Here is a 9,477-nt window from a genome sequence, read left to right as displayed (position 1 = left end):
GTGAGTATTCATTCATTTGGGCTTTCCCGGTGTGGCCCTCTCAGCTGTGCAGAATGCCAGAGCAATGAGGAAACTGTTTGTTTCCAAGCAGGAGATGCCAATGTGATGACAGACTTTTTGAAGGCATATAGCTGGTGGCTGCTAAATCTGCATTTCCTGATTGGCAGATTTAACAGCCACCAGCATGCATAATGGTCCCTAAGCCGCTGGATGTGAGCAGAGTTGGTTAATAATCAAGCCTTCTTTTTCTTAGTGTTTAACAATGCAAAGTGCTTTTAAATAATTATTTAAATAATCTTAACAATAACCTTTTGAGATCAGTAGGGATATCCTGGCAACACAAGAAAATATTAAATGTCATTCTCATAAGACAAAGGTCTATTTTTCCCAGTGTAAAACCTAGGTACTCCCTAATAAGTAGAAGGCACACTTAAATTATGTTATTTTCTTTTTCTTTTTGAGACAGAGTTTCGCTCTTTTTGCCCAGATTGGAGTGCAATGGTTGATCTCGGCTCACTGCAACCTCCACCTCCCATGTTCAAGTGATTCTCCTGCCTCAGCCTCCCTAGTAAGTAAATGGGATTACAGGTGCCTATCACCATGCCTGGCTAATTTTTTGTATTTTTAGTAGAGACTGGGTTTCACTATGTTGGTCAGGCTGGTCTTGAACCCCTGACCTCAGGGAATCTGCTTGCCTCAGCCTCCCAAAATGCTGGGATTATAGGCTTGAGCCACCGTGCCCAGCTAAATTATATTATTTTCAACAAATGTCTATTGAGCCCTGCCTGTGGGCCAGTGGGCATTGCAAGACTTTAGAGAGCTACAGATGAACAAGACACAGTTGCTTCCCTCAACTCCATCTGTCAGCAGAGAGACATGAACACCACTGTTATCAGATGCTAAAAGTGCCATAATCAATGTCTTCTGGGAAAATGAGGGAGAGGAGAGAAGGTTTCAGAGAGCTTCAGAGGATGTGTGTGCAGACCCTTGCAGTATGAATAGGATTCTGCCTGGCAGGGAAGTGAAGGGAGGACATTCCAGGGAATGGGTGCAGCATGTAAAGGGGAAAGAGGCTTGGACTAAATGATTTCTTCAGAGAATGAGAGGGAGAAGGAGATTTCATTAGCAGATGGTGGAAAGACTTGCTTGCTGTGCTGAAAAGCTTGAATTGGCCAGGTGCAGTGGCTCATGCCTGTAATCCCAGCACTTTGGGAGGCTGAGGCAGGCAGAAAATGAGATTAAGAGATTGAGACCATCCTGGCCAACGTGGTGAAACCCCATCTCTACTAAAAATACAAAAATTAGCTGGGCATGGTGGCGCGACCTGTAGTCCCAGCTATTTGGGAGATTGAGGCAGAAGAATTGCTTGAACCTGGGAGGTGGAAGTTGCAGTGAGCCGAGATCACACCACTGTATTCCAGTCTGGCGACAGAGCGAGACTCTGTCTCAAAAAAAAATTTAGAAAAAGACTTGAATTAGTTCTGCAAACCAGAGGCGTAGTAAAGAGCAGATCTAGTTAGGTGTGAATCCAAATTCCAAGAACTTGCTGACTTGGGTGAGTTACTTAATCATCATCTGTAAAATAGAAGTCATACTCATCCTTCTGGGTTAGTTTTGAATGTTAATAAGCTGGTGTATATAAAGTGCTTAGTACAGTGCCTAGCACATAGTAAGTGCTGACTATTAACTACCATCCAGTAATATTTCCTTATCTTTTTTGAATTAGATTCCTTTGAGAATGAATGAATCCTCTCCTCATACACACTATTTTGTATAGAATTTAAGGGATTCACATTATCGCCTGAAACTGGATTCCAAGGTAAGAGTCCTGCTGTAAGATATAAGGAATATTCTCAAAAATTTTTTAACTTAATTTTTTTTAGAGCAGATTTAGGTTCACAGCAAAATTAAGAAGATACAGAGATTTACCTTATACTCCCCACCCCTATGCATGTATAATTTCCCTGATGATATCAATGTCCCCTACCAGAATGGTACATTTGTTACAACTGGTGAGCCCACACTGAGGAATCATAATCACCCAAGTCCATGGTTTACCTTAGGGTTTGTCCTTAGTATTGTACATTCTATGGGTTTGGACACATCAATAATGACGCATACCCGTCATTATAGTATCATACAGAGTAGTTTCACTGTCCTAAAACTGCTCTGTGCTCTCATCTGAAGTTTGCTTTCTTTTTTTTTTTTTGAGAGTGTCTCACTCTTGCCCAGGCTGGAGTGCAGTGGCACAATCTTGGCTCACTGCAATCTCTGCCTTCCAGTTTCAAGCGATTCTCCTGCCTTAGCCTCCGGAGCAGCTGGGATTATAGGCATCCACCACCATGGCCAGGTAATTTTTGTATTTTTAGTAGAGACGGGATTTTGCCACATTGCCCAGGCTGGTCTTGATCTTCTGACCTCAGGTGACTCTCCCACCTTGGTCTCCCAAAGTGCTGGGATTACAGGCATGAGCTGCTGCACCCAGCTGGTTCTCAAATCTGACTGTATATTATAATTACCTGTAGAGATTCTTAGAAACCCTGCTGACCCCAGCTTTACCCTCACATATTCTGATTCCGTTGGTCAGGGTCAGGTAGAGCATCAGGCTTTTTACATATTCTGGGGATTCTAATGTATAGCCAGTGCTGAGAACCATTTGGCTGCCACCAATGTTAGCCACCTGGAGAGAGGAGACGAGCAGAAGACGCATAGAAAGAAGAAAAGAGGCCCTCCCCATTTCCCCCCAGTAGACCCCAGTGTTTAGTACTCTTCTCTCTGTGGAGGGCCAGTGGGAGGGGGAGGTGGGGAGGGATAGCCTGGGGAGAAATGCCAAATGTGGGTGAAGGGGAGAAAGAAAGCAAAACACACTGCCATGTGTGTACCTATGCAACTGTCTTGCATGTTCTGCACATGTACCCCCAAACCTATAATGCAATAAAAAATTTAAAAAAATAAAAAAAAAAAAAAAAGAAAGAAGAAAAGAGGAAAGGAAAGATTCAGAACACTCTGGTGATGGAATCAGTCATACCAAGCAACCAATTACATGTAGTGAGGGAAAACAGTGTGAGCTGGTCCCAAAGAGGAGGGGGCATTTGTGTTTTGTTTATTGCTTGCTACTTTTTCTTCACTATGTAAAAGGCAGGAGTGGGCAAGGAGAAAATAATACATTCAACAAACATATACAGTTGCTTCCCTCAACTTAAAGTACATGTATTGGCCAGGCGAGATGGCTCATGCCTATAATCCTAGCACTTCAGGAGTCCAAGGTAGGTGGATCACCTGAAGTCAGGAGTTTGGGACCAGCCTGACCAACATGGTGAAACCCCGTCTCTACTAAAAATACAAAAATTAGCCTTGTGTGGTGGTGTGTGCCTATAATCCCAGCTACCAGGGAGGCTGAAGCAGGAGAATCACCAGAACCTGGGAGGGAGGTGGAGTCTTGAGTGAGCTGAGATCATGCCACTGCACTCCAACCTGGGCAACAGAGTGAGACTCCATCTTAATACATGCATACTTTCATGCATACACACACATATTAAGTGCAAACTGTGGGTTGAGATTTTGTTTTGGACATTTTTAATATGCTTGTGAGACATGGAAATGTCATGTAGGCACCTGAAAATACCAGAGCAATTGGAACTCACCAATTCATAAGCAGCTGACCGTGAAAGAGGGTGGATGAGATCACCAGGAGAGGGTAGAGAGGAGCTGAGAGGGTGATGAACATGGGGAATCATGGACCCAGGACCCTGGGGGCACTGGGGAGGAAAGTCTTTGTGTGGGATGGTGAGGGCATGAAAGAAGGAGGCAAGAGTTTCCAGAAGGAGTGGGTGGCCACTGTGTGAAGAGCAGCAGAGAGATGGCTGGAGATGAAGACTAACAGGAGCAGGGCCCTCACTTGATGATTAGGAGAGGTCTGTGGCTTTTCAGACAGTGGCATGGGTGGAAGCCCAATTCCAGTGGGTGCAGATGAAAAAGAAAGTGAGGAAGCACAAGCATTGACATAGGAAGTTTGGGGAAAAAGCAATGAAAGCAGTAGCACAGAAAAGGAAGGGTGGAGGGCAGAGCTTTATTTTAGGCTGGAGTGGCATTATTGTAGTCTGAGGGGAAGGAGCCAGGCTAGAGGAAGCCATCAAAAACACAGAAGAGGGAGGAGACAGGCAGTGGAGCCAGAACTCTGCTCCAGCAGGCGGCCCAGGGCTCACAAACACTGGGTGAGGAACTGCTCTTAGATGGGATGAGGGATGCTTGTTTCTTTGAGGCCAAAGTGAAGAAGTTTCCAGAATGATGCAGGCCTGTCTGAGAAGCCACCGAGGGTCATTTCTGATTCCCATGACAGCCTCCTGCCTACATCCCACTTCCCAGGACTCAATCTGTTTTGTTCCCCTCTTGAATGCTGCCTCCGCCCCAAGACTTGAGGCTAGCTGGAGAATGAGATGGGACAGCTGAGGTTTCCACCTCGTTCACTGTCCCAGAGGAAAAGCATAGGGCCTCTTTCTGTTTCTAGCAAATGGCTAATCACAATGCATGAAGAATTCAGCTGCAGCTACAAAGATCTGTGGATTCTCACAAGGTCTTCAGTCATTCTTGTTCATTCTTTCTTCCCCTTCTCAGAGGGTTCTCTCCTTTGTTCCCTGGCTCTCTCATATTGACCTTGCTTCCAGTTATTCCACATTGCTGGACGTCCCTCTTCCTGACAGTCTTTCTCCTCTGAGCATTATGACATTCTTCTCCAGGTTTCCTCCTGTCCACTGTGTCCCCTCCTTGCCTGCTCTCCAGAGGTTGGATACCAGGACTCTTCCCCACGCGCCTTCCCTTCCCCAGGTACATGCTCTCAGAAGACCACGGTGTCTAGTCTATCACTTTAAATTTCATCTCTACAGTGAGATGTCTTGACCTCCTGCTCCAACACCAGCACTCCCCACTGCGTGACTGACATTTCCATTTGGATGTCTCACAGGGTATCTCAGACTTCACATGCCCAAAACAGAACTCTTGATTTTTTTTCCCTCCTCAATCTGCACCTCCTTCTGCTTTTCCACTCTCAGATATACTGGCATTCCCTCAGTTGCTGGATCGAAAACTCAAGGTCAGCCTTGATTCTTCTCTCCTGCAAATGCAATCTATCAGTAAATTCTACTGAGTCTGCCTATAAAATGCTTTGCAGTCAGTCCACTTCTTGCATCTCCAGTCCGCTGCAATGTTATTCAAGGTTGGATTTGCAGACCAGCCACATCAGCATCACCAGGAACTTGATAGCAATGCAAAATTTTGAGGTCCTTTCCATCCAGAATTAGAAACTGATTCTGGGGATGGCACCCCTCAGAGAATTCTGATGCCCGCTCAGGTTTGAGAAGCACTACTCTGATTCATGCCTTCATAATCTCCAGTCCACACCACTGCAATAGCCTGCTACTGCTCTCCTTACTTATTCACCTAGAATCTGTTCTCCCCCTACAGCCAGAGTGATTGTTTTTTAAAAAAATATCAGATTATATCACATGTATACCCTCTGTTGTTCAGTTTAAGATCTCCCATGGCTTCCCTTGGACATAACACAATCCAAGGTCTCCTTCCTAACCCACAGAGTCCCGAGGTGAGATCTGACCACACCTACCACTCGAGCCTCTGCCAAAACCTCCCTTTCCCCTTCCTCTGCGCCGTAGCTCGGCAGGCTTTCTCCCACGGTGCATCAGCTTGTTCCTGACTTGGGACTTTTGCACTGGCAGTGCCCTCTGCCTGAAATGCTCTTCCCTTGAACTTCAGTCGCTGTTTCCTCATGCCATTTTCTTCTCAGTGTAACTGGCATCCCCTTTAGAGAGGCCTTATGTCAATGAACAAATCCGAAGAAGCTCCTTTTTACAAAATATGCATAGCACTTACTACTATCAATTTTTACAAATTTTCTTCTTTAATGTCTGATGTAATATTTTTGGTCTTTGGTTTTATTTTTTATTTTTCTGTTTTTGAGACAGTGTCTCACTCTGTTGCTCAGGCTCAAGTGCAGTGTGTGATCATGGCTCATTGCAGCCTCGGCTTCTCTGGGCTCAGGTGATCCTCCCACCTCAGCCTCCTGAGCCACCATGTCTGGCCATTAATGTAACTTGTATGAGACCTAGTTTGTCTTGTTCATTGCTGTGTCCAAATGCTTGAACAGCTCCCTAAATATTTGTTGAATGAATGAATGAACTTCTTCCTTAATTGTAGGCTTGAAGTTGCTATTAAGAAATAATAATTCAGGCTGGGTGCAGTGGTTCACGCCTGTAATCCTAGCACTTTGAGAGGCTGAGGTGGGTGGACTGCCTGAGTTCAGGAATTTGAGACCAGCCTGGGCAACATGGCTAAACACATCTCTACTAATAATACAAAAAAATTAGTTGGGTGTGGTGGCACGAACCTGTAGTCCCAGCTACTCAGGAGGCTGAGGCAGGAGAATCACTTGAACCTGGGAGGCAGAGATTGCAGTGAGCCGAGACTGTGCCACTGCACCCCAGCCTGGGTGACAGAGCGAGAGAAAGAAAGAGAGAAAGAGAGGAAAGAGATGAAAGAGAGAAAAGAAAGAAAGAAAGAGAGAGAGAAAGAAAGAGAGAAAAGCAATGGGGAAAGGATTCCCTGTTTAATAAATGGTGTTGGGAAAGCTGGCTAGCTATGTGCAGAAAGCAGAAACTGGACCCCTTCCTGACACCTTACACTAAAATTAACTCCAGGTGGATTAAAGACTTATGGTGTTAGGTCTTATGTTTATAAGACCTGGCACCATAAAAACCCTAGAAGAAAATCTGGGCAAAACCATCCAGGACATAGGAGTAGGTAAGGATTTCATGACCAAAACACCAAGAGCATTGGCAACAAAAGCCAAAATAGACAAATGGGACCTAATCAAACTCCACAGCTTCTGCACGGTAAAAGAAGCAGTCATTAGAGTGAACCAACAGAATGGGAAAAAATTTTTGCAGTTTATCCATCTGACAAAGGGCTGATATCCAGAATTTACAAAGAACTCAAACAGATTTACAAGAAAAAAACAAGCCCATTCAAAAGTGGGCAAAGGATATGAACAGACACTTTACAAAAGAAGACATACATGAGGCCAACAAACATATGAAAAAATGCTCATCATCACTGGTCATTAGAGAAATGCAAATCAAAACTACATTGAGATACCATCTCACGCCAGTTAGAATGGTGATCATTAAAAAATCTGGAGACAACAGATGCTGGAGAGGATGTGGTGAAATAGGAACACTTTTACACTGCTGGTGGGAGTGTAAATTAGTTCAACCATTGTGGAAGACAGTGTGGCAATTTCTCAAGGACCTAGAAATAGAAATTCCATTTGACCCAGCAATCCCATTACTGGGTATATATCCAAAGGATTATAAATTGTTCTACTATAAGGACACATGCACACAAATGCTCATTGCAGCACTGTTTACAATAGCAAAGACCTGGAATCAACCCAAATGCCCATCGATGATAGACTGGACAGGGAAAATGTGGCACATATACACCATGGAATATTATGCAGCAATCAAAAACAATGAGTTTGTGTCCTTTGTAGGGACATGGATGAACCTGGAGAACATCATTCTCAACAAACTGACACAAGAACAGAAAATGAAATACCGCATGTTCTCACTCATAGGTGGGTGTTGAACAATGAGAACACATGGACACAGGGAAGGGAGCACTACACACTGGGGTCTGTTGAGGGGAATTGGGGAGGGACAGCGGGGGATGGGGAGTTGGGGAGAGATAGCATGGGGAGAAATGCCAGATATAGGTGAAGGGGAGGAAGGCAGCAAATCACACTGCCACGTGTGTACCTATGCAACTATCTTGCATGTTCTTCACATGTACCCCAAAACCTAAAATGCAATAAAAAAGAAAGAAAGAAAGAAGGAAAGATTCATGAACTAGTGTTCGCTCAAATGCCTACTCACTACCTTAACATGGCTGCATTTCTGGAAGCCTCCAGTCTGTGTGAGTCTCATCTCAGAGGCCTGGGTCCCCATATTAATGCAGTCCCCTTAGAGCACATCTCAAAAGGAGGCAGGAATGTGAGAAGACATTACCCTGAAAAGACGGCAGGAGTGGGAAAGGACATTAGTGGATCACTTTCTTAGAAGTTTGGGGAGAGAATCTGTGAATTATGCCTGAGGGCCTCTAGTTTTGTTGTTGTTGAGTAGTAGACAAGGTTGCCTAATTTTTTTTTCTTTGAGGCAGAGTTTCACTCTGTCACTCAGGCTGGGGTGCAGTGGTGTAATCTCAGCTCACTACAAACTCCACCTCCCAGGTTCAAGTAATTCTCCAGCCTCAGCCTCCCGAGTAGCTGAGATTATAGGCATATGCCATCATGCCTGGCTTACTTTTGTATTTTGAGTAAAGATGAGGTTTCACCATGTTGGCCAGGCTGGTCTCAAACTCCTGATCTCAAGTGATCCACCTGCCTCAGCCTCCCAAAGTGCTGGGATTACAGGCATGAGCCACTGCGCCTGCCAAAGTTGCCTAATTTTTAAGAAAATTGTCTTTGTGGTCATAGAAGCCTGGGTTTAAGCCCTGGCTCTGCCGCTTATTGCTATGAAGCCTTGGGAAAGTCACTTAAATACAGTTAGCCTCAATGTCCTCATGTGTATACCAGGGGTGAGAACAGTACCTACAACACAGGACTGTTGACAGGCTAAATGAGATACCTACAACATATCTGACAAATGGCAAGCCGCTGAGAGTCAGCAATTATTGTTATTATTTTATACTGAGAGAGAGAGAGAGCAGGGTGACTAGCACTGAAGACTCAAAAAAACAAAAGAAAAAAAGGCCTGGTGTGGTGGCTAACTCCTGTGATCCTAGCCTTTTTCAAGACTGTGGAGGCAGGCAAATTGCTCGAGCTTAGGAGTTCGAGACCAGCTGGGCAAGACAGTGAAACCCCAGCTCCACAAAAAGCACAAAAATTAGCCAGGCATGGTGGTATGCACCAGTAGTCCTGGCTAGTTGGAAGGCTGAGTTGAGGTGAGAGGATAGCTTGAGCCTGGGAGGCGGAGGTTACAGTTAGCCAGGATCATGCCACTGCACTGCAGCCTGGGTGATAGAGCCAGACTTTATCTTGGGGGTCCGGGGGGAGGGGGTGGGGAAGCACAGCCATATACAATAATAAGAGAAATTCAATCTAGAAGTGCATCAAAATGTCATTCTTCATCTTCCAAATTGGCAGAGCCAAGAAGTTGGCTGACACTGTTGGTGGAACACAGAGAAGCTGGTGGGAGGGTAAATGGGTACAGCCACCTCTATGGAGAGAACTTTGCAACAGCTAAGAAAATTACAAATAAACATGCCCTTTGGCCCAGCCAGTCCACTTCTAGGATTTTATGCTACAGATAGCTGGCACATATGCAAAATAATGTAGGTATAGGTTATTCATTTCAGCAGTATTTGCTTAACAACATATTGGAAGCACCCTAAATGTCCAGGAGTAGGGAA

General features: G+C 44.8%; 1 protein-coding gene across 5 annotated transcripts in view; it reads left to right on the top strand.

The window, feature by feature from the left end:
• LOC118148341 (uncharacterized) overlaps positions 1 to 9,477 on the top strand; it is a 111,353-nt gene that overhangs the window by 28,752 nt on the left and 73,124 nt on the right. For all 5 annotated transcript variants that reach the window (XR_013528175.1, XR_013528177.1, XR_013528176.1 and 2 more), the window contains 2 exons: positions 467 to 568; positions 1,727 to 1,819. The gene's annotated coding sequence lies outside the window, so the exon portion shown is untranslated. The remainder of the gene's footprint in view (positions 1 to 466; positions 569 to 1,726; positions 1,820 to 9,477) is intronic.

Source organism: Callithrix jacchus, chromosome 16, assembly GCF_049354715.1.
Source record: "Callithrix jacchus isolate 240 chromosome 16, calJac240_pri, whole genome shotgun sequence".
Classification (NCBI taxonomy): Eukaryota; Metazoa; Chordata; class Mammalia; order Primates; family Cebidae; genus Callithrix; species Callithrix jacchus.
Note: the sequence above shows the minus strand (reverse complement) of the source record. Positions and strands in the feature narration are given on the sequence as shown.